The 26,954-nt window shown below is 38.9% G+C and overlaps 1 non-coding gene across 1 annotated transcript; it reads right to left on the bottom strand.

Annotated features, from left to right (window-relative positions):
* Positions 1-5,403: 5,403 nt before the first annotated feature.
* LOC138397751 (U7 small nuclear RNA) lies at positions 5,404-5,463 on the bottom strand. The gene has a single exon (XR_011235865.1). It is a non-coding gene; the product is annotated as a U7 small nuclear RNA (small nuclear RNA).
* Positions 5,464-26,954: the final 21,491 nt, after the last annotated feature.

Here is a 26,954-nt window from a genome sequence, read left to right as displayed (position 1 = left end):
TCAGAAGGTGACAGTGTGATGGGAAGCAGTAACTCTTTTTAGAAAATAAAAAAATCTTTGGCTAAACAGTGACCGCAATAATAAGGTGAAAGATATTTTTGTATGAAATATTAATATTTGTTGAATTTTTATCTCTTTCTTCAGTACTAAATATGGCCAATAACCATACATGCACTGTCTCTTATAGCTACAGAGCAGGTGTGCAGGTAACTGGTTACCAAGCAACGTATTGGCTGGGGATTACAGCACACACTTGCCTGGGCATAACTCTGAATAATGCAAACCTTGTTAAGTGATACATTTTTCATTATCCTAGTATCACATCAAGTTCTATACCACCTTTTTTCCCCCTCCTTTAATCTAGGGAACATATTCCTATTAAGAACCTTGAAGAAATCTTACCATCAGATATTTCTCTTTTATTAAAAACAATGAAAAGAACAGATTCATTATATCTTATCCATCAAACTTGTTATCTACCTCAACATCTGTTCAGTTTTTGTTGTCGTGTTTAGAAAGAATAATTATCCAACAGACCTTATAAGAAATGAATTCCAATGGAGTGAATGAACTTTACTAATGACTTGCGTTTATAGCTCCTCAAGGAAAAAGTTACCTATTCTTATAATCCTGTTTATTCTTTCCAAATGAAAAGGTCTTTGGTGGTTATTTTAGATCTTAGAGGGTTTTTCAAAACTAGCTCTCAAAAGCCTTCTGATCCTTAATAAATATGATCAAAATATATTTAAGATACTTGTATCTACTCAGTCCCCGAGTATAGAAAATGCCTCTGCCTTTCACCTTCACTTTCCTAATTAAATATTATCCTGCATTGAGAACTCTAAGTAGCAACTAGAAAATTCTTTGTTTATAGGAAAGTTCTCTCATACTTGTGATGACATCATTTTTTAAAGTTACAATTAAATGTGGAGGGTAATTAGCTGAGGAAAGAAAGAAGGAAGGGAGGGAAAGGAACAAAATAAAAAGTGTTCAAAAGGGGCTCCCGAGTATCCCCTTTTCTTTGGAAACGTTAAACAAGCAGGAGATCTGTTTGTATCGCCCTTCTATATATTTCATAGACTGGCTCTGTTTTTTCAAGCCTATCTTGCAATTGTGTAAGTGATTTGCTTACTCCAGAGAAGGCATTTCCATGTGGAAATGGTATATGAAGTGATTTTGGTGCAAGGGAACAAAGTAAATATTCTTACCCTTAATTTTAAGGTTATGTATCCATGATACGAATTTTATCATAAAAATCAACAAGGACATTTTTCTCAACCCAGAAAGAATCCAATGGGGTTTTGTCCTGATTATGAGTAGAGAGGAAAAAAAGCATTTTACCCCAGTGCTTGCTCCTAAGGTCGTAGTTATGAATACAGAGAAAAACACATTTTGCTCAGCCTTTGGAATGCGCACGAGGCTGCATACAATCCCTAGCCTCAGAGAATAGAGCAGTGGGAACTTGCTTCTGACCTGGTGGCTTATTGAGGCTCAAACTGGCAATTTTACAAAATTTCCAGCAGCTTTCTAACTGTGTCTATTATTTATAATTCAGCATCTTCAAATTTATCTATAGTATACTTAACTTGAGCAGAACACTAAAAAATGGCAAAGTTGGCAGCATCAAATTTCTTAGGGAAAGAGGTATGAAAGCTATTCCTACTCCCCTTACCTGCTCCTTATTTTAGAAAGAAAATACAATATTCTCCATTCTGGGGGTAGGGTGGGGAGTTGATATGGGGCATGTCTTTTCTTTAAACTTAAAATTTATATGTTCGATACTCTCCTTATACCTAAAATAAGTATCTGGAATCCATACAGCTACCAACAGCCAAGTGAAATAGCTGCTTTTATTCTTCAAGGTGCTGCCATAAGATACACACAGTTATGTTTTCTCCATCACTGTTTTTGTTTGTTTGAGATCTTTTTTTCTCCCAGACTAACCTGCTCTTTCCCAATAGGACTGTCATGCTATGCTGTCTTGCAGTGAAAAGGTCTTTTGACTGGTAAGTCACCTGAGTTGTTTTAAGAAAAATACAGGTAACTATAGGCTGCCGCTTTTTTTTCTAAGACTTTTGTGTTAAAATCTAAAAAAAGATATTCTTGTCTGCCTATCCTTACAATAGTAAGTTTGGGCATTTCAAACACCGTATTTATGTACACAGTGGTCTTATAACCTTAAGCTAGTTTAGATCAAAATAGTAATTTGCTCAACAATATCATTTCAACCAAAAATCACACTTGAAAGGTACTCGTTACAAGGAATTGTAACTTCTTAACACAGAAATCTGTGCTGACCCAAAACACAGATAGATTTATCTGTATAAATTCCTGTCCCCCATACATACCTTCCATAATCACATAATAATCATGTAATAAAACATAACACAGCATAGATAGAATTTTAAAACTAAAATTTTCTAAAAGCATTATCTGTCTAGTATGTCTTGATTGGTTATATTCTTAATTCAAACAAGAACTTTTTCCAAAATTATTTGCTTAAAGTTGACTCCATTTCTCAGAATCAGGCAATAAATGAAAAAGAGAAAAGATGGTTTATGAAACTGTTTTCTTTTGTAATCTTTCCTACAGAAAACATTTGGATTGCACTTCAGAATTGAACCTTCAGACTTACAGCCTGGCAAATATCACCTCGCCTGTTGCTATTAACAGAGGCTATATGTAATTGCTTTTTTCTTTACAATAAAAAGACATCTGAATTTTAGATTTACAATATGTAAAAATCAGTAATAAATTCATATTTTACATCAATTTCAAAAAGTATAATGTTTGTGAGAATCAAAATGAATGAACAGCACCCTCTGTGAGTCTATTTCATCGTATGAATCACCTCTCCTCCTCTTCCTGTGCCCCTGGAGCTGCCTGAGAGCCACGGCCAAGCTAGTCTGCTTTGTTCAGCAAAGAAAATGCTCAGTTTTGCCTTGAAGTCTGAATTTATTAAAAAGTATAGAACCTTCTACTCTAAATATTGTTACCAACTCTTTCCCCCCAAAAAGTTGAAATGCAATCTAAACCCTATTGTCAGAGTGGACACCTAAATAATTACATTTTCAGTTTATTGCATTTTCTTATGCTACGTGAATCTTTTTAGAAATAGGGTAGGCCAAACATTTTATTACTAAGAGAAAATATATTAGCATGTCTACTATGTCCATATTTAAAATGTCAGCCTCATGATTCATTACCTTTTGTCAGCTCTCCCATGCACTTGCACATGGTAATTAAAAAAGTCTTTCCAAATAAAATCTACTATCGGCTGGGGGAGTTGGGTCTTGAGGGGCAAAGTTTTGGGGGGCAGGAGGAGTGCAGGCCTGTGATTAGGCCAGGTGAGGACTAGAGGAGGGTTGAAAGAACCCCTGAGACAGACAGCAGTGTCCCTCACAACCCTTACTCCCAAACAGGCCAGGAGAGCCTGAGTGTTGTCTTCCTCCTTGACTACTGAGGAAGGAGAACAGTCCCCTGAGAACCAGACAAAGGAGGTCAGCATGCTAAATTGCACCCTTATACTGCCAGTGCTATGTTACCATCTACTAATCCATTCTCTGGGTTATTAGAATGTATCCTTTCCATTGTCAGCTACAACTTTAGTTTCAACTGTGGGTACCTATGGACATACACAAAAGGGAACCCACGTTTATCAAGTACAGTCTTGTGTCTGGTGCTTTACGTCCACTTTCTTTCTTAATCCCCTCCCCACCCCATGTGGTTGTGGTTGTATTCTTCCCCATCTATTGTTCTTGGAGAAACACAAAACTCAAATAGGCCAAATAGCACATTTATACAAGGGAACACACTTGTGAAGAATTGGTTTGGCATTCAAATTTAGATCTTCTTTCTATAGTATCATGGAGGCTGGTGAGATATAGATTTCCTTACCAGCAAAGGAAATTGAATTTGGTTTTGAATAGCGTCATCCAACTCTTACCTCTGAAAATAGTTTTGGCAGCTCCTCAAGTAATGGGTTTGTATTTTGTTGCCTAACATTCATTTCTGTTTGATAACATTTCCAATTGAAGTACACTGAAGATTTTGTTGATCTGCTGACATTTAAATTAGTTTTCGCATGTCTTTCCTTCTGACAATTTTAGGTCATTGAATTTCAGAACAGAGTCATGATTATAGAGAAGAGTTTCCACCATATTATATTATATCATATCATACACAGAAGAAAAAAAAAGGCCAAGAATGAAAGTTCTGGAATTATATAGTTCTCAAAGTGGGATCTAACAAATGCCTGCATCAGAATCACCTTGGAAGCTGGTTAAAATGTAGAATCATGAACCCCATGCCAGAGATACTGATTCTGGATATGGGACCCTGTTACCTACATTTTAAACACAGAAGTTCAGGAATCACCACAATAGACAATGCACTGTGAAAAAAGTTGTATTGTAAAGACCCAAACTGTGGAAGTTTACATATCCCAAGAGTTCTGAAGAGGGCCACTTCCAGTTATAGAGGTCTTGGATTTGAAATGGACACAGATGAAATTGACATTCTCTGTGCATATACACTGATTATTTTAATGAAAAAAAATAGCTTCAAGTATGTCTTTGCTGATAGAAAGCATGGCAAACCAGATTGACCCAACCACACCTTTACCACAAAGCAGCAAACTAATACATGTACAAAAATTAAAGATGGGTCCGTGGGCCTAAGGCAACTAGTCCACTGTATTTCTCCCTCTCCTGTTCTCCTTGCACTAATCTTATCCCTCTATATTATGTGATTATATATCTCCTTTTATTCTCTACCTTTTCATGTTTCATAGTGAACCTAATATGCCAACATAAGTGAATTTTTGTCTTATGTATATGATATGTTAAGCCATTCATTATCAGGCCCCTGTCAATTCCACACCTATGTCACCTCCACCTTTCCTCACTTCTCACTTCACACTGGAACAATGACAAACTGTAGTTCCCTGAGCACCTAATGCTGACTCACACTGCACCCTTCCCTTTTGGTAAAATGACCTTCAACTCATTACCTTCTTTACCTGAATGATGTCAAGTTCTCTCTCAAAGGTGTATAGGACTGCTTTACAGTCCCATTGTGGGTAAAGTAAGGTATTCCCATTTCTGACTGCACATTGGCGTCATTTAAGTAACTTTTGATATAATATAAATATGCCCTTCCAACTCTTCTATGGTTATTGTTTGCATGCTATATCTTCTTCCATACTTCTACTTTTAACCTATTTGTATCTTTGAATCTAAAGTATGTTTCTTAAAGACAGCATATGGTTGGGTCTTGCTATTTTATCAAATCTAATCATGTTGTCTTTTGATTTGACTGTTTATTCCATTTGCATTTAATGGATGTATTTATTTTTCCATTTAATGTGGTAGATTTATTTGCTTTTAGATTTTTTTTTTTTTAGGGGTCTTCTGGTGAGGACCAGAAAACTGCTAGACAAATTCTAAAAGAGCTGTAATACTAGATTTCATGTTTTTAAATTTTAGTATAATTATTGATATAGTTGAATTTGTTTTTAATATGCCTCATCTTTTTTTGTTCCTGTTTTTTCATTTACTGTCTTCCGTATAAATATTTTTTAGCATACCATTACAATTCCTCTGTTAGATTTTTGTTCATATTTTTTAAATTCTTTTCTTAGTAGTTGTTCTAGAGTTTATAATAAACAGCTTTTAACTTACCACAATCTGCTTCAGGTTAATACTGACTTAGTTTTGGTAACATATATCAACTTAACTTCAGCATTCCCCCCTGCCACTTTGTGCTATTACTATTATATATATCTATATATGTTATAAAGTTAGCAGTACAAGGTTATAGTTATTGGTTTAAGAAATATTTTATTTTTAAAGAAGTTAAGAGAATAAAGAAAAAATAATTATATATATCCATCCTATATTTACACATATTTGTCATTTCTGGTGTTCTTCATTCCTTTCTGTGTGTTTGCATCACTACTTTGTGTCATTTCTTTTCATCTTGGAGGACTTCCTTTAGTATTTGTAGGACAGTTCTCTTAGCAGTGAATTTTCTCAGTTTTTGCTTATCTGAAAGTGTTTTTATTTTATCTTTATTTAGGAAGCATAGTTTCACTGACTACAGAATTCTTTGTGATGGCTTTTTCTTCTTTTAGCACTTCAAGTATATCAATTCCACGGCCTTCTGACCGCCAGTGTTTCTCAGGAGAAATCAACATTAACTGTATTATAGTTCCCCTGTCATAAGTCACTTTCCCTTTACTGTTTTCAAAATTTTCCCCTTATTTTTTGTTTTTCATCAGTTTAATTTTGATATATATAAGTGTGGATCACATTATATTTTTCCTTCTTGGAGTTTGTTTGTTTTCTCGTATCTATAAGATCAGTGTTTTTCTCAAATTTGGGAAGTTTTCAGTCATCTTTTTTTAAATATTTTTTTCTGACCCTTTCCTTCATTACTCCCCTTCTTGGACTACCACTATGTTTTGATGTTATTTTTGTTATTTTTGATGTTCCACAGATCTCAGATCCTCTTCATTTTTCCTCAAAATTTTCCTCTCTGCTCTTTGGATTGGATAATTTCTATTGACCTATTTTCAAGTTTTCTTTATTGTGCCATCTCAAATCTGTTAACCCTATTTAGTGAATCTAAATTTTGGTTATTTTACTTGTTAACTCTAAAATTTCCACTTTTTAAAATATAGTTTCTATTTCTCTATTGAGATTCTCTATTTGTTGAATCATTGTCATATTTTAATTCTTTGAATATATTTGTAATAGCTGCTTTGAAATCTTTATAAGCCGAACATCTAGACCCATTCAGGATCAGTCTCTATTGATGGTTTTTTTCTCCTGTATATGCATCACACTATTCTTTTTTTTACTCACAATTTGTTTTAAACTAGGCATTTTAGATAATATATTGTAGCAACTCTGGATTATGATGTATTTTTCTAAGGACTTTTGTGAAGTAACTTGCCTGTACTTAAACTATGGACTCTGTTTCCCCTGTAGTGTGAAGCCGTGAATATCTCTACTTAGTTTTTAATTATTTATTTTTATTTTTTTAGCTTGACTTCTGATGATCCACACTTGTATCTCTATATGTTAGTGGTAAGCCAATGATTTGGGCAGAGATTGTGTTCTGCCCCAAACCACAAAAACACTTCATCCTATACAACTTACACACTCTACCAATTAATCTGTATGTGTATTGGGGAATGCATTAAAAGTTCAACCAGTTTTCAATCCTTCACTAGCTTTATTTTCCACTGGCCTGTCTTAGGTCTTCATTGTGCACACACATAGTTTTCCAATTAGCCAGGATATGTGGAGAGCTTATTTTAGCCCTTCTATGCCATGTCAATGGAAATTTCCCCAGTTAAATATCTGGCTGGTCTGTCACTCACCCAATCAAAACCACAACCTCAAGCTATGAAAGCTGCAGGTTTACCCCATTTGTTTACTACTAAGTTGGCCACTTTTAACTGAAAATTCTTCACGTTTTTTTCCCCTCACTCCAAGTCAAGTCTAACTCTCTGTTATATAAAAATGGTGAGTATTGTTTCAGCTATGTACTAGTAAAGTTACTATTCTTGTTAATCAAGCTGGAGTGGGGAGGAGGAGAATTTTATCATTTTTTCTTATAACATGAAAGTTAATATTACATTTACATCTAACTGAAACATAAGGTCAGACTTTACAGGAGAAAAGATTAATAAATTAAGATGTTTTCATTCAGAAAAAAAAGAAAAGAAAAGGACAAGCTCTGGTTACTTATCATTTTAATTACTTTAACTTTTTTATTATTATTTTGGCTGTGAGGTATTTTTCCTTGTTACTTCCTCTGTAATTTAGCATTTAGCCAGTTTCTACCTGCCTAATCTTCCCCTAAATACACACCCAGCTATATTTTGTGATCCAAATCTATTAATGATTTTACTTACAATTATTGTGCAGTTTATAAAAAATATCAGAAGAGAAGGGTCAAGTGAATTGTATTCTAGTTTCTAGCTTAGTTGCTAACAAAGCTAAATCATGACATCTCAGGGTCTTGGTCAAAGTACATAAAATGTAGACAATGTTTTTCAGTACTTTTATGCAAGGAACAGCCATTTGTTAGCTTGACTGGATAGGCAAAATGTGGGTGGGAGTAGGTGAGTAGTAGTAGCAGTAAAACTAAGGTGAAGAAAGAAAACCCCAGTACAAAGTGGCATTCATTCCTGCCCCAAAACACCTTTTTCTTTCTTGCCTCCTTTAGGTTCTAACTTCCTATCGGTAGAAATCAAACATAACAGATGAGATTAGTGCACACAAAATATAACACAAGCCAAAGCAGTAAGTGCAAAAATGTACCACGAACTAAGACAATCAAAGGAAGCAGAGATTGCTTTCCTGGGTGGAGATGAGAGTTGAGAAGAGGGTGTAATGGAGCTTAGGGACAGAAAAAAAATTAATGAAGATGTTAAAATTAGAAATGAGCCTTTGTATTAAGGTAAAACTAGCTACTCTAACAAATAAATCTGATGTCTTGATGGGATAATACAATAGAAGCATTAATGTCACTCGTGAAAAACAAATCAGATGGGGGGAAAGGGAGAAAGAGATTGGGGTGGACTTTGCTTCACACAATCATTAACACTCAAGAATTCATGTTGATGGAGACTTCACTGCTATCAGTATATGGCTTCCAAGATTGCTCTGAAAATCATTATCTAGCCAACAGATGGGGCAAGAGAGAAGTATGTATGCAAGGGATTTATGGAACAAACCTCTCACATTCCACTGTGAAAAATGAGTCTCACAGCTCCTCCTAGAAGTGGGGGGATAGAGGAAGAGGCTTTGCTAAATTTAGTCTCTGGTGAGGCAACTGCTTCCCAGCAAGAATTCTTTCCAATAAGAGAGGAGCCCAAAGCATGTGGACAGCCAACCATTTCTACCACAGCTTTATATAACGGGTAGACTTCAGATGAGCAAGGATTAGAGAAAGCAATGAAAGCCATATCTGCTATTTGTCGTTTTCATCTGCATTTGATTTTGATTTTCCTTTGTGGAAATAATCTTCACTCTTCCCAGTCCATGTGATTTGATAGGACTGATACCAAGGATAGGTATGGAAACAAGGCTTGACTAATCAGTATATTCTACCTCCAACCACTTGGCTTGACTCAAGGATGGATAAAGAACTTGGGATCAATGAGATTCACATCCAAGACTTTTGCAGTGGTTATCAGGAAGATATCTGACAGGTGTTCTTTTTTTTCCACCAGTGTTGCTAAGCTGGTAGGATATGTTTGCAATTCCCAGTGGCTATATATTACCTTTCATGGAAGAGTCTACCTAGGAAACATGGTCACACAAAGGAAATCAGGAAAAAGAGAAGGAATAAAATGGCTTCCTGGATCCAGGCATGCCTAATACAAGGGGCAATAAATTCTCTTTTTCTTAAATAAATTTGAGTTGTATTTTCTTTAACTTAGAATTGAGAGCCCTTAATATAGGTACAAAATATGAGCCATTTTTAACAAGCAGTCTAATTTATGTGGAATTAGGAAACATGGACGAAAGTAATAAGTGATGAGACTGAGAAATCAGGTTTGGAGCACAGAATTCTTTAAAAGTTAGGTTAGGAATTTGGGGTTTAATGAAAGCCTGCTAAACTGAAGTACAAAGCAGTAAGGAAACTTGCCTAAGGTCACAGAGCTGGAAGGTAGTGAAACTAGGATTCAGTGCATACCTCTGATTCTAGAGCTGCATGTCTAATGTGGTAGTTACCAGTCACATGCTGCTATTTAAATTTAAATTAATTTAAATTAAATAAAACTTAAAATTCAGTTCCTTAGTTACAATAGACATATTTCAAGTACTCCATGGCTATATATGTAGCTACTGGCCATAGTATTGGACATTGCAGATAGAAAGCCTTCCATTATAAAAGAAGGTTCTATTGGAGAGCTCTCTTCTAGAGCCTGTGTGTGTGTGTGTGTGTGTGTGTATATACACGTGCATATGACAAAAAAAGGAACCCAGATTGTCATCCAAGTCAGTTATTGAACAGTATTTTGGCTGAAATCTCCATTTAGAAACCTAATTCCTAATTTGTATACATACAAAAAAAACCCCTAATTTATAACCTAATATTTTTACTTTGGAAGGCCTTATATGTAAGCCTCTAAAGAACTTTTAGTAATTGTAAATATAAACAAAAAGAAACTTTATTGATATCATGTAAAGGAAGTATAACAAAATATTAGGAGATTTTTAAAAATGCTCTATATTCTGACAACTACACAATGATCCTATGATTTCAAAATGTAAAAGAAGCAGTGATACCAAAGGTTTTCCTTTCTTTCTGACCTTTTTCTTGGTAAGGATGATCTGTGTACTGCCCTGTGCCTGTTACCTTCTAATTCCGCTCTAAAGATGAATCAACTTTCCCAAAATTTCCTCTTTGGGGATTTCCAAAGAAACTGTATTGGATCATATTTCACTCTCACAAAGCAGTGAGATTATTTATGCAAATGAAGCAATGCATAAGACAAAGAACCTCCCATTACCATGAATTATATACCCAGTGAAATGAAATGACATGCACAGTAACTACATACATGTTAAAAAGTCTTTTTCATAATGAGGACACTCATCCTTTGACAATAATTTTCTACCAACCATCTTTAATCTACTTAGATTTATGGAATAATTGTGTGTTCCGACCTCTGATCATCAGCGAGCTCAATATGGCAACTCCCCATCAGCACCTACACAGCATACTGTCATAGAAAACCTTTACAGCTGTGTTTAAAATGCACGTTTGGATTGATGCACATTTGATCTTGGAAATTTGAAAGAGGCAGTACAGTTTTATGCTCATTCTGCCTCCACCTCTAGAAGAAAGGATGTGCAAGATTTACACAGTGCTCAACTCTGTTGCAAAGGATTTTTATACAATAATTTACAGTGGTTTTGTTCAGCTCCAAGTCTTAACCAGGTCTGATTCTCAAATAATTGGCTGTAAGGTTACATAGGACATAACATGTTCAGTTTTATTCCCTGAACTCCTGCCCCATAATCTGGGTCTATGTCTCAAGAATAACTGGGAGTAGAAACAAGGCTGATTATCGTACATGTTATCGTGCCCCAGGTAAACAGACTTGCAGCTGCTAGGTTCCGATCGATTTCTTTTATGTTCTCTTCTCCCTCCACTTCAAGGAGGTTGCAGGTTTTAAGAGATTGGAAATCAAAGTTACCTGGTTTGATTTAACCTAATGATTGTGCAGTCTGTTCAATTACTGTTTTAATCCCAATGTGTGATCGAGGGCGAATTTCTGGTGTGGGAGGAGAAGGAACAAGGTACCACTGAGAGAATATTATCGTGTACTCACTGTTCTCACCTTTCCTCCCCTCCATAAACAGTTCTTGGGCCCAGGAGGACCTTCTGACCTACAGGAGAGGCACTCCAGAATCCCTTTACTGTGACAGTTAATGAGCTCATCTCCAAAGGACAAACACAGCAGGCTGTTCCAGAATAAAGAAGAAGATTTTACCCTGATGCAAATGCAGAACAGCGGAGCTTTCATGAAAAATGACCCTAAGGAAAAGAATCTTCCAACAAAACAAAGTCAGGAGATGCTCAGCAACCTACAGCCAATAAACAGAGAAGCCCACAGATGGCACCTGCCATGCCTGTAAAGGTCAGGGTCAGTGCTCAGTTAAAGAACATAAAGTATTTAAAGCTTATCTTTGCTTCCTGTCCATCCTCAGTGGCATCTCCACCTCTTTGTGTGTGGCAGCCACTTACTCTTGCCGGCTACCCAGGAGCCCCATTCTGGAGCCCATGTTTTCCCATTCCTCTCTTTGCAATAAATAATTATCTGTCGTTCTTCCTATTCCATCCAGGACCTACATGACTGGTCCACTCACTGAGCCAGGATACTGATGGTTGATAATTGCTCCATGTGGTCCTCCTTCCAGAGATACCTGTCAATTTTTAAAAGAGGCCTCTAATATCTTTACCTAAAGAAATAATTAATGTAGAAACTCCAGATAAGCCAGCATTTTATATTTGACGTGAGAGGGAGGAAAGTATCCATTCATGTTTCTCAAATCATAACCAGGATGCCTCTCAAATCATCTCTTTTACGTTTATACTATATAAGGGATGCACTGTCCTTTTCAATGCACCAAGACTAACCTATTTACTTACCTACCTTTGCGATTCTATGAGGCTAAGGGCATAAAGTAAGGCAGAGTACGAATTAATCAGAAGCACAAACAAAACTGGGTGGTGACAGCTAACATGTTACCTGGTCTGTATATGCCCCATTAAGTTCAATTAAATGACACAACTTTTGCTAGACTTTCTTAGGAACTGTCGCATAGCACAAATATCACACCTACTGTGGTATAGCAGAAAAACCTGCCCATGGCTGCCTGTGTGAGCTCAGCCAGGTAGATGTCAAGTCTGAACCTCAGGTTCCCTGTACGTAAACTAGAAATAACAGCATCCACTATCCAGGGCTGCTGTGAGCATTAAATGAGATGGGCCTGCAAAGGCAGCAAGCCCATGGCCCGGCACACAGGAGGAGCCCAGCAAATGCTCTTTGTCATCTTTACCCCCGGTTTCAGGATTAGTGTCTCATCTAAAGTCTTTTTTACGTGATTTTAGATACCCAGAAAAGTGCCTATTTTTTCCTTCTCTGTAACCACTTGCTCTCCTGCTTGTGCTACCTGGCCAGCCTCTTGAGAAGACCATTGCAGTCGACTGTCCAAGATTCTCTCGTGCTGGCACTGACGATACATGTGACAGCCCTCATGCAAACTCACACGTGGTCAACAAGAACCTTCTGAGAACAGACTCTGAGCCTCCACCAGCGTAAGGACAAGGAACTGTTCCACACAGAGCTTCCAGCCCCGTTGAGAGGGCAGGCTAAACAGATGACACCTCCTAAGACAATGCGAGACTATATTCTTACTGTGTGTTACATGTAGAATCTAAGTAAAAATCACAGCAGCTAAGGTTTAATGCTTTAGTGCTTGTCATAAACCAGGCACTGTTCTAAGTATCTATAGATGTGTATACATGGTACTGTTGTTTTTTCCCATTTTGTAGATAAGGACCTTGAGGCAGAGAAGGGTTAGGTACTTTCCCCACGATCCTGCAGTGGAGTGGCCACCGTCATTACTCGATTCAGCAGAAACATACAAAACACTGTGCTGAGCACAAGGCTTGAGAGTGCTGAATTAGTGTGAGACCCTTAAGGGCAGGAATCACATTTCATGATTTTTATTTCCATGGTTCATAATGTTGGTTGATTGACTATTAATAAATGAATGAGAAAGGCTTGTTGGAAGACATAGGGCTTGATAGGGAGACATAAAAAAACAAAGTAAAGGCTACTCATGGCCAGCAGAGTGGCCAGCCCATATGCCCAGAAGCTAGATTTAACATGATAATAGCCAGGAATCAAGAAGGGGATTGACCTTAATGAAGCCCAGGGTTTGTTTTGAGGATAATGATGGAGAAGACAGAGATGAGATAGACGGAATCAATGGGGAAGACTTAGCAGCTAAGCAGACTTGACACCATGAGCAAGAGGAGACACCTATAAATCCTTGAGCAAGGGAACAATTTGAGAAAGTGGTATTTTAGAAAGACTGGTCTGGCAGCAGTGAAAAATTGGAAGAGAGTAGAATAACCCAGGTGTGAGGTCAGGAGGGGGTAAATCTGAGTTTGCCAAATGTTTGAATTGGAAGGAAAAGCTGTAAGAGCCAAAGCACAGAGAGAAACAATAACCCCACAATTCCTGAGTGTCTTTTATGGGCCTGAAATGATGCAAGGGCTGCAGATGAAGGAGCAAAGATGACATAACCCTTGGTGACTGATCACCAAAGAGATGAAAACGAAGTTGAGAGTGATCTGCCCAGGTGGTGGTCAGGCTTAGACTAGGAGTGGGGCCATCCCAAAGCCAAGATCAGAAGGGTGAGATACCGACTCTAGATATGGAAATACAACTCACATTTCTCTCTTAAACCCTTTATGAGTATTTATCTCTCTGGTGAGATTTTAAGCTTCTCCAAAAAAAAAAAAGAACCACATATCATGCATATCTTTCAAGATACCTAGGACAGTATTGAAAATAAAGAAATCATACAATAAATACCTATGACCAACTGACTGTCTTTAAATCCAACAGGAATTTATTTTTTAAGTTATTACAATAACCTAGTCTCTATTCCCTCATCATTTTACAGTGCATCTCACTTTTTCTCCATACCTCTCTACTCTTGACGAGATATGTTTCCTGCTGCTTCCACCATCTGGCACACTGAGTTTGAGTCTCAGAGACTCTATCAATTCAGAAATATCATTTTTTTAATACCATCAACAAGTTAACATAAAGAAATAAAGAACTGTATATTAAAGCTGAGAAGAAGTTTAGGAAACACTGTGTGATCAGTGTTAAGAAGGTATATTATGTTGGTATTAAAGCTTGGGAAGTCCAAGTGCTCACATTCCATTATTGACTTTCCACCTTATACCTATACATTTCCTTTCTTGGTGCCTGAATTGTTCCATCTATACGTGGAAAATGCTCTAGGCTGAAAAACTCACACGAAGAAGAAATCCAGAACCCAGCAAGGCTTCAGCACAGTGTTGGATTAATGGGAAAAGTCCAGAGTAGGGAGGAAGTAACTCTCCAGCATACAATCTCATAGAGGATTATGAATTCAGCACGAGAAAGACAGGTGCTAGAAAAACAATGGACTGCCTACTCAATAATAACGTACAGATACATGATGGGAGATCAGATTCCAGTCAAATGGCTGATGAAGTTCCTTAAAGCATCATCGCCAACTGCAATGACCCCAGAAACAAAAGATATGGGGGCTCAAACAACTGGGGAAGGAATGAAAAATGGATTTCAAATTCTCTTACAAATTCCAGTTGATTGACATTAACTCCCTAGACCGCTGTGTTAAGGATTTGGGAGCTGTTCCTGGGATATTTCTGGATACAGTGCTGTAACTTATGGGTGACACCTGGCAGAGGGAAGGGGGGGGTGATGATGGTAGGTGTGTGATTAGGCTGATCTGGTCATGTCCAAACCCCATCTTCATAATTAGCATGAATAGTCTAAAAAAGGATTGAGTGAAATTCAGACAATGCCAGTGACTCTCATCTGTGAATATTTCCTGAGTCATTACTATGTACAGGGCACCATACATTACAAAGGGTAGCCTTGCAGTGGAGGAGAAAGAGTACAGAAAAGGAAATCAAAAGACCTGCCAGTACTACAAAAATAGCTTTACAACTTCAGGCAAGACATTTAACCCCCGCATATTTCCATGTACTAATCTGGAAATGGGAGAAGGGGATGCACTTTGGGATACAAAATTCAATGTTGTTGTTGCTTTAATTTTCAGTACTTATTACTTCTTTTCACAAATAATAATACCTAATTAATTAATTAAAAAGTTGTATCTCATCAAAATATGTGGATCATTTTAGGTAAGTTTAGTCTACTTTGAAGATGAAAGTGAGAGTGATCATAGCTTAACCACACCATTTATATATCTAACATTCCTGGATCTTAAATTTTATCTCTTTTCCTTCCTATAAAGCATGCTGTATTTATCTTCCCCAAATGCTCGACTTGAGAAATGTAAGTAATGTTGGCAGTAGCTGGTGAATTATTGAGTACCAGGTAGGGGCTGAAAGTGCTGATGGAGAAAGGGACGGATATTGGTCCCCAGATTTCAAATTGTATAGCTGAGAGAGTGGGAGAGGGGAGGGTGACCGAGAGGAGGAAAGAGCCACTTAGTTTCAAATATTTTGATCTCGAGGTGCACGTCAGCTATCAGAATGAAGCTGTCCAGTTCCATATGTAAGTCTGAAGCTTGGGAGAAAAATCTGGGCCAGAGATAAGATTCAGGAGTCATTGGTATATTGATGATAATTGATATAATGAGAATGGATTAGAGCAACCAGGCGAGAGAAGTGTACAGAATGAGAAAAATAGTTTGCTTAGGATGAAAAGAATTCCAGAATTTAACCGGGAAGCAGTGGGGGGTCCCCTGAAGAAAACCAAAAAGGAATAGTCTGTGAGGTGTCATGACAACCAGAGAGTGAGGTATCAACATAGCCAACAGGACAGAGAGCTCCATGAAGTAGTGACAGCAGAAAAATCCAGAAAAGAACTTTTAAAAAAGCCCAGTGGATTTGGTGATTAAAACACATCCGGCTGTTGGTAAGATTTCAGCAGAACAGAGTAAGTGGATGTAAACGGAAGTGAGGAAAAGATTTTTTTCCTTTTATTTGGAGCAGTATGAAGGATGGTGTGGATAGAGCCCAAAAGATGGAGAAAGAATATATTTTAAGTACTTCCTCTTTTTCGTCGCCTGCAACTGGATAAAGGTGAGTTCTGTTTTTATATACTGGCATGAGTCTATCAAAGGTTGATTTCAACTGACTCATTGCTAGGAGAACTGACAGACCACACTAAGAAGAAAATAACTTCTCAGAAACGGGGAGCTTTCTAAATCCCATTTCCTTGTCTGCCATGTTACATCTGTCAGGTTTTAAAACAGTCATTCAGCCTCTTTGTTGATCCATTCCCTTAGCTGTGGAACGGAAAATAATTCCCTTTTAATTGGATCCTGAAGTGCTAAGGGCCTTTCAGGCTGCCCAAGACTGCAGTGTTTGGAGACAATATCCTAGCTCAGAAATTTCCCAGCTACTTTGTCCTGCTACCGAGAAAGCCACTTTTCTCTTCACATGAAATCCATAACCCCAATGCTCAAGATGTAAATTTCTTTTCGTGGGTTTCTTTGGCTGTGGACCCTGGACTATATCCTTGTGTCTACAAAAGTAAAGTAGAGAACTGAGCAAATGATCCAGAGAATTCTGCTCTCAGGTCAATGTTGGCCTCAGCCTATTCATTTGTTCAATCAGAAAACTTTCTGAAACTAAATTCCTCCTGCATAGGCTACAGCCTCCAGTTTATTGGGTCTGTGCAGGTTCATTTGAATTCTCTGTTTCTTTCCTCTTGAATTTCAGCCTCTACCAATTTTGTGTCCCCCAGGAGCTGTCGTTAGCAGCCATATATCCTCTCTTGTAAATAAACCCCAAGTGTCTGCTGGAAATTTCCACTTGCATCTCCAGCCATCTCACCGAGTGCAACACACCTAAAATCAAATTCATCAATCTCTCCCCCAAAACTGGCTCCTTCCCAGACTCTTCTATTTTTGTCAATTGACATCATTCTCCTCATCATCCTGGCTCACAGTCTCAGCGTCATCTCTGCACCCTCACTCTCCCTTGTCTTCTGCATCCGTTCCCCAAGTCCTAAAATTTTTCCATTGAAATGTTTGCTCCATTTGTCCCCTCTAGCTTCCGGTTTTTGTGCACTTCTTGTATGTCAGACACCAACCATGCTGAGTACTTTACAAGCCTCACCTCACTTAAGCCTCATGAGCACCCTTTGAAGAGGTGCATGGGCTCTCCCCCCTTTCTGCAGATGAGGAGATCGTGCCTCAGCTGGCTGGGAGAGAACTGTTAGGGACTGAAGGTCTGCATCCCCCCAGAATTCATATATTGAAACCCTAGCCCCCAGTGTGACTATATTTGGAGATAAGGTCTGTGAGGAGGGGATAAAGGTTAAATGAGGTCACAAGGATGAGGCTCTAATCCAATAGGGCTGGAGTCATCATAAGAAGAGGAAGAGATACCCTTTTTCTCTCTCTTTCTGCAATGTGAGGACTTGGAGGGAAGGCAATCATCTGCAAGCCAGGAAGAGCAGCCTCACTAAGAAACACATCAACCAGCACCTTGATCTTGGACTTCCCAGCCTCCAGAACCACAGGGAAATATATTTCTGTTGTTTAAGCCACCCAGACTAAGGTATTTTGTTATGGCAGCCCAAGCAGACTAAAACAGAGACCATGCCCAACCCATCACTAAGGGGCAGAGCTAAGATCCAAACCCAGGACCACCTCTCTCCAGAGAGCATGCGTGGAGCCAGCTACCACCCTGCACAGACCCCTGGGCCGGCTCTCTAGCACAGGCCCCGTCACCTTGCAGGGAAGGCTTGGGAACAGCTTCTTGGTGCCGCCTTGCATCAAGTCTTCCTTGGCCTCCTCTGGTTAACCTGTGCATGTCAGATTTGTTTTCCTCAAACACTGCTCGGATCAGATCATCCCTCTGATCAAAGCTGTCAGTGGCTCCCCACTGGCTGTAAGATCAGGTTTAATCTCTTTAACTAGGCATCCAAGTTCCCTTTAGTCTGGCCTGAGCCTTCCTATCAAGCCCAGCTCCCTCACATCCCATGTGAAAGGCACACCATTCTGTTTATCAAAGTGCCATGAGTTATTTGGCTGAGAGTTCCCATGAGCGCAGGGGCTGCATCAGTCCCATCTCTGCATGACCAGAGGCTGGCACATAGTAAGTGCTCAAGCAATAGCTGTTGAGGGACTGACAGAATGAATTGGTGCATGCCATTTCCCTACTGTGGCTGTACCATCAACTGGTCCTCTCATCTGCAGTTTGCCCAGGGGCAGAAGCAAGCTCAGACCCACCTCAACAATGACAGCCTCTACTCTGATACCCCCAGGCCACCCCAACCCACCATGATAGCCCCTCCTCTAAGCCCCTTCCCAAGGACTATCTCTGTAACTCTCTCAACATGTGTCACTCACTAATCTAAACCAATATCCATGTTCAAGAATGTTCATTTTTGCATTGTTTGTAATAGCAAAAAATTGGTAATAATCTGTGGCAGAGACTGCCAGCTGCCTTCCAAAATCTCCTCTACCTTTCTTGTTTATTATAAACATTCTGATCTTCAGATGGGCCCGTTGTCATCCAGCTAAAAACAAAAACAAAACAAATAAAAAACACATGTCTCATCTTTCTTTGCAGCTAGTTATAGCCACAGGATTAAATTCTGGCCAATGAGGTGTAAGCAAAAGTGTGTGTGCAACATCTTGGAAGTGTCCTTAGAGATATAGCTTTCTCCTCCATATCCTCAGTCCCATTGCCTGGAATTCATACGTGATTACAGAGCTCCAGCAACCACATTGGACCATGAGGACAAGCACAGGACAGAGCAGTGATCTAGAAAGAGCTTGGATATTTGCCAGCATCATGGAGTTGCCATGGCATCCCTGTGCTTCCTGCCTCTGAACTTCGTTTTGAGGAGAGAGAAATGAACTTTTACCTTGTTTGCACCACTGTTATCTGGGTTTCTCTATTTCTTGCAGCCAAGATGGCACATACTGCAAATGCTTGTTAATAGCAAAATAAAGTATGTTGACATGAAGGTAGTTAAAAGAAAATAGCTAGATCTACCTATGTCTCTACCTATGTCTCTATCCATTTGAGAGAAAAACATGCCATTTGTGATTATGACGTTTCTAAGTAAAATAATAGATTTTTGTGTTACTCTTATATAGTAACAAATGACAAAAACTTTTATCACAAAAATCGCTAATTATTTCTACTCTGTATATACCTTGCCTTCTCAGTAATCTTTCAAACTTCCCAAGGGCAGAGAAAAGAACCTTTATTTTCTTTGTGTTTGCCACTCTCCCTAGCATATACTGGGTCCTAATATTTGGCTAAAACCTTTGGAAATCTGTCCAACACAATGTGCACAGAAACGCCAGCACAATATGGAGAATGGGGATGGGGACTTAAAAACTCAGATCCCTCACCCCCAATAATTTTCCAATATTTTATAACCTAAAAGGTTGTTCACTTTCTGTTATCAGCCCTAACATAGAAGATTTTATGCATAACTAAAGGGTTTGACTTGCCCTTCCATCCTCTACTTTCCACCACATTTAATTCACTTTTCAGTAAAAAATAAAGTAACTATTTTGAATTCTAAAATGGCGGTGAAGCTCAATCATAAGAGAGGCTGAAGGAAACAATACAAGGAATAAAATGGCATTTGTTTAGAACATGGGGTTTGAGAGTTAAAATGAAGACTGATCTATAGATTCACCAAGTTCAAACTTACTCTTACTCTACGTACGTAGTAGCTATGTTCCAGATGACAAGATTTCTTTCCATCAGCTGTGCAAATCCATCTATTTCACACTCTTCACCAGAATACTTTGTTTGGGGCCCACTGAGCGGGAACAGGGCACAGCATGGAAGTTTATTGGAAAGACCAGCTCTTGTTTATTTCATAATTATACACTTGACATTTGGAAACTCCTGCTTGTTACTAATCGCTTAATTAGGTGCCCCAAAGATCATAAAAAATCATAGGTTTAACTTCAACTTAAAAGATCCTTTAACTCCTCTTGCTCTGAAATTCGATCTTGTTCACTGTACAAGCAATTACAGCCCTGAAAGTGACTGCTGATGACAACAGACCTCATTTAAAGGAGAAAAATCTAAACACACAATGACCTGATTTTAAAAAAAATTTGTGTGTCCACAAAAGGATGTGCAACAGATAAATCAACAATGGAAAAATAAATAAATAAAACCCTAATCATTGATTTACATGCAGCAAATCATTCAATACCGCTTGCGTTAATGGAGATTTACATAAACAGTCTGAATGGTGGGTGACCTTCAGGAAAATTGCTGTTAAGACAAAGGCCTTTGCATATCTTTTCAAAGTGCTGGAGAAGAGAATACTCTGCATGTCTTCATTGCTATAGGTTTCATTTAGATCACCAAGAACTTTCCTGAACTATACATATCTCTTACCTAAAGGCAACAGTGTATCTGGTGAATTTTGTCAATTTACAGACACATAGACAAAATAACACCCAAAATAATTATGTGTAGGAGTGCAAATTAGAGAACACTATTTTTTTTTTGTTTTGTTTTCTTATGAGCAGTCAGTGATATGCAGAGAAAAACGAGGATGACCTTAACTGTGAAAGCACTTTGATAACAAAGGGTACTATAAACAGGCAGGCTATTACTCCAAACTAGCATTTCCCGAAATACATTACAAAAACCCTGGTCCATCAACAGGCTTCACAGAAAAGAGCTCTGTGGTCAAAAGTATATGAAATATGATGTTTACTATCTCTTCTCAAAGATAGGCTCATTAGCACATTACATTCTGTAAGCATAAAAAAGGCTCTGAAAAGCCCTGCACTAAAGTATACAAATGTAACCAGACCTTTTTTTCCTGCAGTAACTTGTAGAACTATTCCACTTTGGGAAACCATGCTCTCAATTAATAGTCTAAGGTTTGGCTTTCACTTTGTGTCATAATCCTCAATGGAATGCTATTTATTATGAAAGTTATTGACCAAATGCTTCCTGTGGGTAAAGCACTATAGGGAACAAGAGATAAATAGAGTAGGATCACTGACCTTCAGGAGCTGACACTCAGGTAAAAAATTTCACGTGCGTACCCCAAACTAAAATGCATCATGTAAGTGATATGTGCAGGCAACAATTGCCACGGTTAAGGTGAACAGGGAAGGTTTCAGAGTCTGTGTCATTTTAAATTGAATCTTAAAGAATTTGGGAAGAGATTTGGAAATACGAGACAAAAAGATGAAGAGGCAGAAAACTCAAGATGTTGTAGGGGATGATGAATCAACTAATTGGCTAGGGTAGAGAGTTGGGTAAACGGTCTATAGGCTAAATGCTGGAAAGCTCACCGGCAGTTTCGAGTAGAGGTCAGATTCTGAGGATGCTTGCATACAAGGCTAAGGAAAGTGGACATTATTAGGCAGGAGATGCAGAACACACACAGAAGAATTTTGAGGGTAATATGATTAAAGCTCTTTGCAGAATGGTTTGCAGTGCTGCCCTCAGTATGGAGGTGCAGCCACCAGCAGTTTCTCATCAACTACTTGGATCACAGCAATATATAATTCAAGATCTTAAATAAATTTTTGTTATGAAGGTTCAGAGAGCTGCACATTTTATCAGAAATGCTCAAAAGCAACCAAGAGTCCAGAATATTATAGTTTCGGAATAACACAGGATAATAAATTTCTGCTGCCTTTCTTTTTTTTTTTTTTTTTGAGACAGAGTCTCGCTTTGTTGCCCGGGCTAGAGTGAGTGCCGTGGCATCAGCCTAGCTCACAGCAACCTCAAACTCCTGGGCTTAAGCGATCCTACTGCCTCAGCCTCCCGAGTAGCTGGGACTACAGGCATGCGCCACCATGCCCGGCTAATTTTTTCTATATATATTTTAGTTGGCTAGCTAATTTCTTTCTATTTTTAGTAGAGACGGGGTCTCACTCTTGCTCAGGCTGGTCTCGAACTCCTGACCTTGAGCGATCCACCCGCCTCGGCCTCCCAGAGTGCTAGGATTACAGGCGTGAGCCACCGCGCCCGGCCTCTGCTGCCTTTCATACATCCAACATGATGGTAACACAAATGCGTAAACCTGAACTGTCACGGTGTGCACTCCCACTCCCACTGGGGGAGGCAACCATGGAAGGGTCCTGCAAAACTGATGGGACCAGTTTCACCACCACAACTTTTACTGGTTCCAAGAAGCTACACTTATCCCCCAAAGCTACACACTGTTCTGCAAATCTACATAGATCAGAAGTGAAGGTTGTACAACCCTAATCAGAAAATCCAAAGTCTGAAATGCTCTAAAATCTGAAACTTTCTGAGCATCAGCATGACACGACAAGCGGAAAATTCCACAACTGACTTCATGTGATGAGCCATGGGCAAAATGCAGTCAAAACTTTGTTTCATGCACAAAATTATTTAAAAAATATTATATAAAATTATCTTCAGGTTATGTGTATAAGTTGTATAGGAAACCTAAATGAATTTCATGTTTAGAATTGGATTCCATCCCCAACATATCTCATTATGTGTATGCAAATATTCCAAAATCTGAAAAAAATCTGATATCCGAAACACTTCTGGCCCCAAGCATCTTGGGATACAGGGATACTCAACCTGTATTTCATGCAAGGAACAAAGTGGCAATTCTATATATTTGAAGACCAAAAATAGGAACTATTCTATTTCACTTTGAAAACCCAATGACTATTTGCTTCAGAAAACAGTTTGACTAGGACAATTGCCTTCACCTCTACTGCAGTAGTTTAGTTCAGTGGTCCCCAACCTTTTTGGCACCAGGGACCATTTTCATGGAAGACAATGTTTCCACGGACCAGGGTGTGGGGTGGGGATGGTTTTGGGATGATTCAAGTGCATTACATTTATTGTATACTTCATTTCTATTATTATTACATTATAATATATAATGAAGTAATTATACAACTCTCCATAGGTTGGGATCCCTGGTTTAGTTGACTAGGAATCTATAATTATGAGAGTGAAATAGATTGAGATAAGACATGGAGAATGTTTTTTAATAATGACAATAATATATAGGTAGTCACTGTCCATAGTATCCAGGACAGCTCTCCTCCTGTAAGGGGAGATCCACTGGGAAAAGAAGCTATCTTTTCTATGACTCATGCTATGGACTTTCAAAACAACTGATCACAGAAAATGTTCAAAGTCTTGATTAATTAGAATGGTTGGTAAAAACAGGCATTTTGGTCAATTTACTAAGTAACTAAAGATCACTCTTTTTCCTCTTACTCCTTTTTGCTAAAAATCTTCCTGAAATGAGTTAATCCATATTCCTGCCTTATCCTGTGCATTATCTAGCTAGGTGATTCCCACACAACACACTGATGCTGGACTGGCTATGTTGGAATTATGTGCAGAGCTTCTGTGAAATGCAGATTCCTGGTCTGCTTCTAACCCCACCCCACCCCCATTCTGATTCTGTGTGGGTCTAAGAGAAGTTTCAGAGATATTTTTTAATTATCCAGGTTTTGGAAACCACTAATCTCAATGATAATTCAATGTTTCTTAGACGATTTACAGTACTGGAAGAGCTGTAAAATCTCAGGAAGAACTATAACAACACCATGGTGACAGAGACAGGGCTAGGTGGATACCAAACCCTATTTCCCTTTCTCCCTGGGCACAGAGCTAGACTACATTTCCCAGCCTCCCTTGCAGTTAGGTGGGGCCATGTGACTGAGCCCTGGCCATTGGAATGTGGACAGAAGAGCTGTGTGCCACTTTCAACCCTGGCCCCAAAAAACTTCAAAGAGAATCTTCCAGGTTGGCTGCCTGCCTTTGTTTGCCACTCAGGATCATTAGACTCAGGAGAGAACTGTGAGATCCTAGAGTAATATCAGAGCCACAGGATAGTAAGAGTTCAGGTACCTGAGTGAGTGTATGGAGCAGAGAAACTACCACCACTGACTTCCTTGGATTGGGAGGTGGATTAGAAATCAACTTTCATTGCATTGAGCTACTGAGATGTAGGGACTCTTGGTCACAACCCTTAGCTTACCCTTATTGATACAACCACCTTAACATTTTTAGTGGACTTTGCGGTTGACTAAGCGTTTTAAAATCACAAAGCGATATGCTCATATTTTGACATCCAACTAAAAGGCATAGGACTATAGGCCATATTTAACCTTTAAAAGGAATTCTGATAGGAGCTTATTTTTCTATGGTTTTCTTCTTTCTTTTAAAAGTAGAATACAGGGTACGTGAGGTCAGCGGGGGAGTCCGGCTAATTGAGAGTTCCAGTAATAAGATTTCAATGTAATAAGTTTTTATAATAGTTACAGGAATAAAAAGGAAATAAAGCACCTAATAAGTCTGAATTTCCAAAGGCCAAATGGATACACAATGAAAGCCTGTGAAAATTTAAGAATTCACAGAATCCCACAACCTGAAGAGTATTCAAAAGGTCACGATATTTATTTACTTCTGAAAAAAATCTGTAGGAAGAAATTCTACCACTGAGCTCATCATTGTCCTTACTTTGGAGGAGGTTTTATAATATGATGTTAAGAGGACAAGGTTAGAAGTCAGACAGACTGGGCCTAAATCCCAGCTTTTCTGCTATTTATAATAGTTGGGAAATCTCGAATAAGCTCACTCTCCCCATCCGCGCAATGGTGATGATATTATCTACTTCATTAGGTTGTTATGAGATTTAAATGGGCCCTAAGCCACACTGTAAATATTTAATATTTACTTATATTAATATTAATATAGCAGTTAGTTGCACATGTCTTCTTTTTTAGGACAACTAGTTATTTTATACATACATAAGAAAGATCCTGAGAACTTAGGAGCCATAACTAGCTAATTTTTATCTCAAAAGAAAGATTAGAGCCTTGGTGGTGGCTTTGCCTGGAATTCTATATAGGTTAACGCTGTCCTTGTAAAGCAACAACCGGTGTGCTAATGCCTACGCGTCTTAATCCTTTTTCTGCCAACCATGAAGACCAATAAGTCTTGGGCAAGGATCACTGGAGCTTAAAGCGCTTCTAAAAATGGTCAAACTCTCCCCACTCTTGGGGAGAAGAGCTAGCCGCCTGTCAGGGTCCTCCAATCTCGGCAAGCTGGAGCTGCCGGGGCCCTTCGCATAGTAGCCCATCACGAAAACGCACCGTCGGTGAGAGGGAGCAGAGACAACTTGACGGGGGTGCGTCCGCCTCCCTCTGTCTGGCCGGCCCCAGACAGCCGTGGGAGCTGCCACCTCATTTCTTTTGATAAGCTACTGAGGAGACACAGTGTCTTCCCCAGTTTTCTAAGTTTTAGTTTGAAAATTGAATTCGGGAACTTGTCAACTCTGACAGCAGAGCTTTAAAATTCAGTTCAAAGACAATCTGCTTGTACTTTATAAAATCCGTCTTCTGACTTCAGAGCAGTAGGATTTTTCAAAATCTTCACTACGTAGGGAATGAAAACCTTCAGTTTTCCTTCTTTCCAATTAAACTCGGGTTCCTTATAAAAACCATTATGAGTTTTTCTCCTCCTATACCAATTCTTCTCCCCTAAACTGCCTCTTTCGATAAACAGAACTCGGTCCTCCATTTCAAAAAGCAAAGCTGAGACTTTTGTGTAATACGGCCCTTCCTCATCAGCAAATACTGAGGACAAAAATAGGTAACACTCACGGGATTAATCACAAATCAACACTGTTCAAGTGACAGCATTTGTGACACTTTAGGTTTTAAAAATAATAAGCAAAGCCTATGGAAGAAATCACTCCACTGCCTAAAGTGACAAAAGTCACACCTGGCAGCACAGACCTCCATCGGAGGCTATATTGAGAGGTGAAATTACCAAGACTCAAAGGGATAGGTCAAAACCCTAAACATGGCAGGAAACCAAAGGTAAAACCACGATCCAATGACAGATGGCAAAGGCCTGTCAATGCCTGGGAAATTACATGGTGAAATTCGTTTCTGACATTTCATTCACAGAAGAATAACAAGACCCTGAAGTTAAACAATGACATTCCGAAAGGAAACACCTCCGTGGATGACACTTCTTGCATAGTTCAGCCTCCAGGGCATACACCTAAACCAGAATTTCATATTGCTCAGGTGTGTGTGGGAGGAGGTGGGGGGAGCACGGAAGGGACAGAGGAGATGGGGAGGGAGACCAGAGAGCCAGTATCTGTGCAGAGAGAGGAGGGCGGAGAAGGGTGACAGATAGTTCATTTCTGCTCCTTCCCAAAGGACTTGAGCCTTCACTTCATAGATTTTTTCCTAAGTGACATTTGAAGGGTGCTGAAATCATCCATTCATTTGGGTTCTATTTGGCCTTTAAATGTAATAATTCAGCTGAGAGTTCAAGCTGCAGGCTGGGGGTGGGAATGGTTTGAAATGTTTTCATGAAAAGTAACCAAGCCAGACAGTTAAAGAAGACCTTGTTAAAGGCACGAAGCACTCAGATTAGCCACTAAGGCTAATTTTACCCCTCAGGCCCAGGGGCACAAGCCCAACCGGGGAATCTTCCAGACTATTCCATTCTTCTGAGCAGGAAGGTATCAAAGGGAAGCAATATTGTGATTCCAGAAAACTCCAATGTGTGTGTGGCGGTGGTGGGTGGGGTGGGGTGGGGGGATAACTGTTTCCATTTTACCAACTTTGGAAATGAAGAAAAATGTTTGTTAGTGATTGGGAAAATAT

The sequence above is a fragment of the Eulemur rufifrons genome, chromosome 16, assembly GCF_041146395.1.
Source record: "Eulemur rufifrons isolate Redbay chromosome 16, OSU_ERuf_1, whole genome shotgun sequence".
In the NCBI taxonomy this organism is placed as follows: Eukaryota; Metazoa; Chordata; class Mammalia; order Primates; family Lemuridae; genus Eulemur; species Eulemur rufifrons.
Note: the sequence above shows the minus strand (reverse complement) of the source record. Positions and strands in the feature narration are given on the sequence as shown.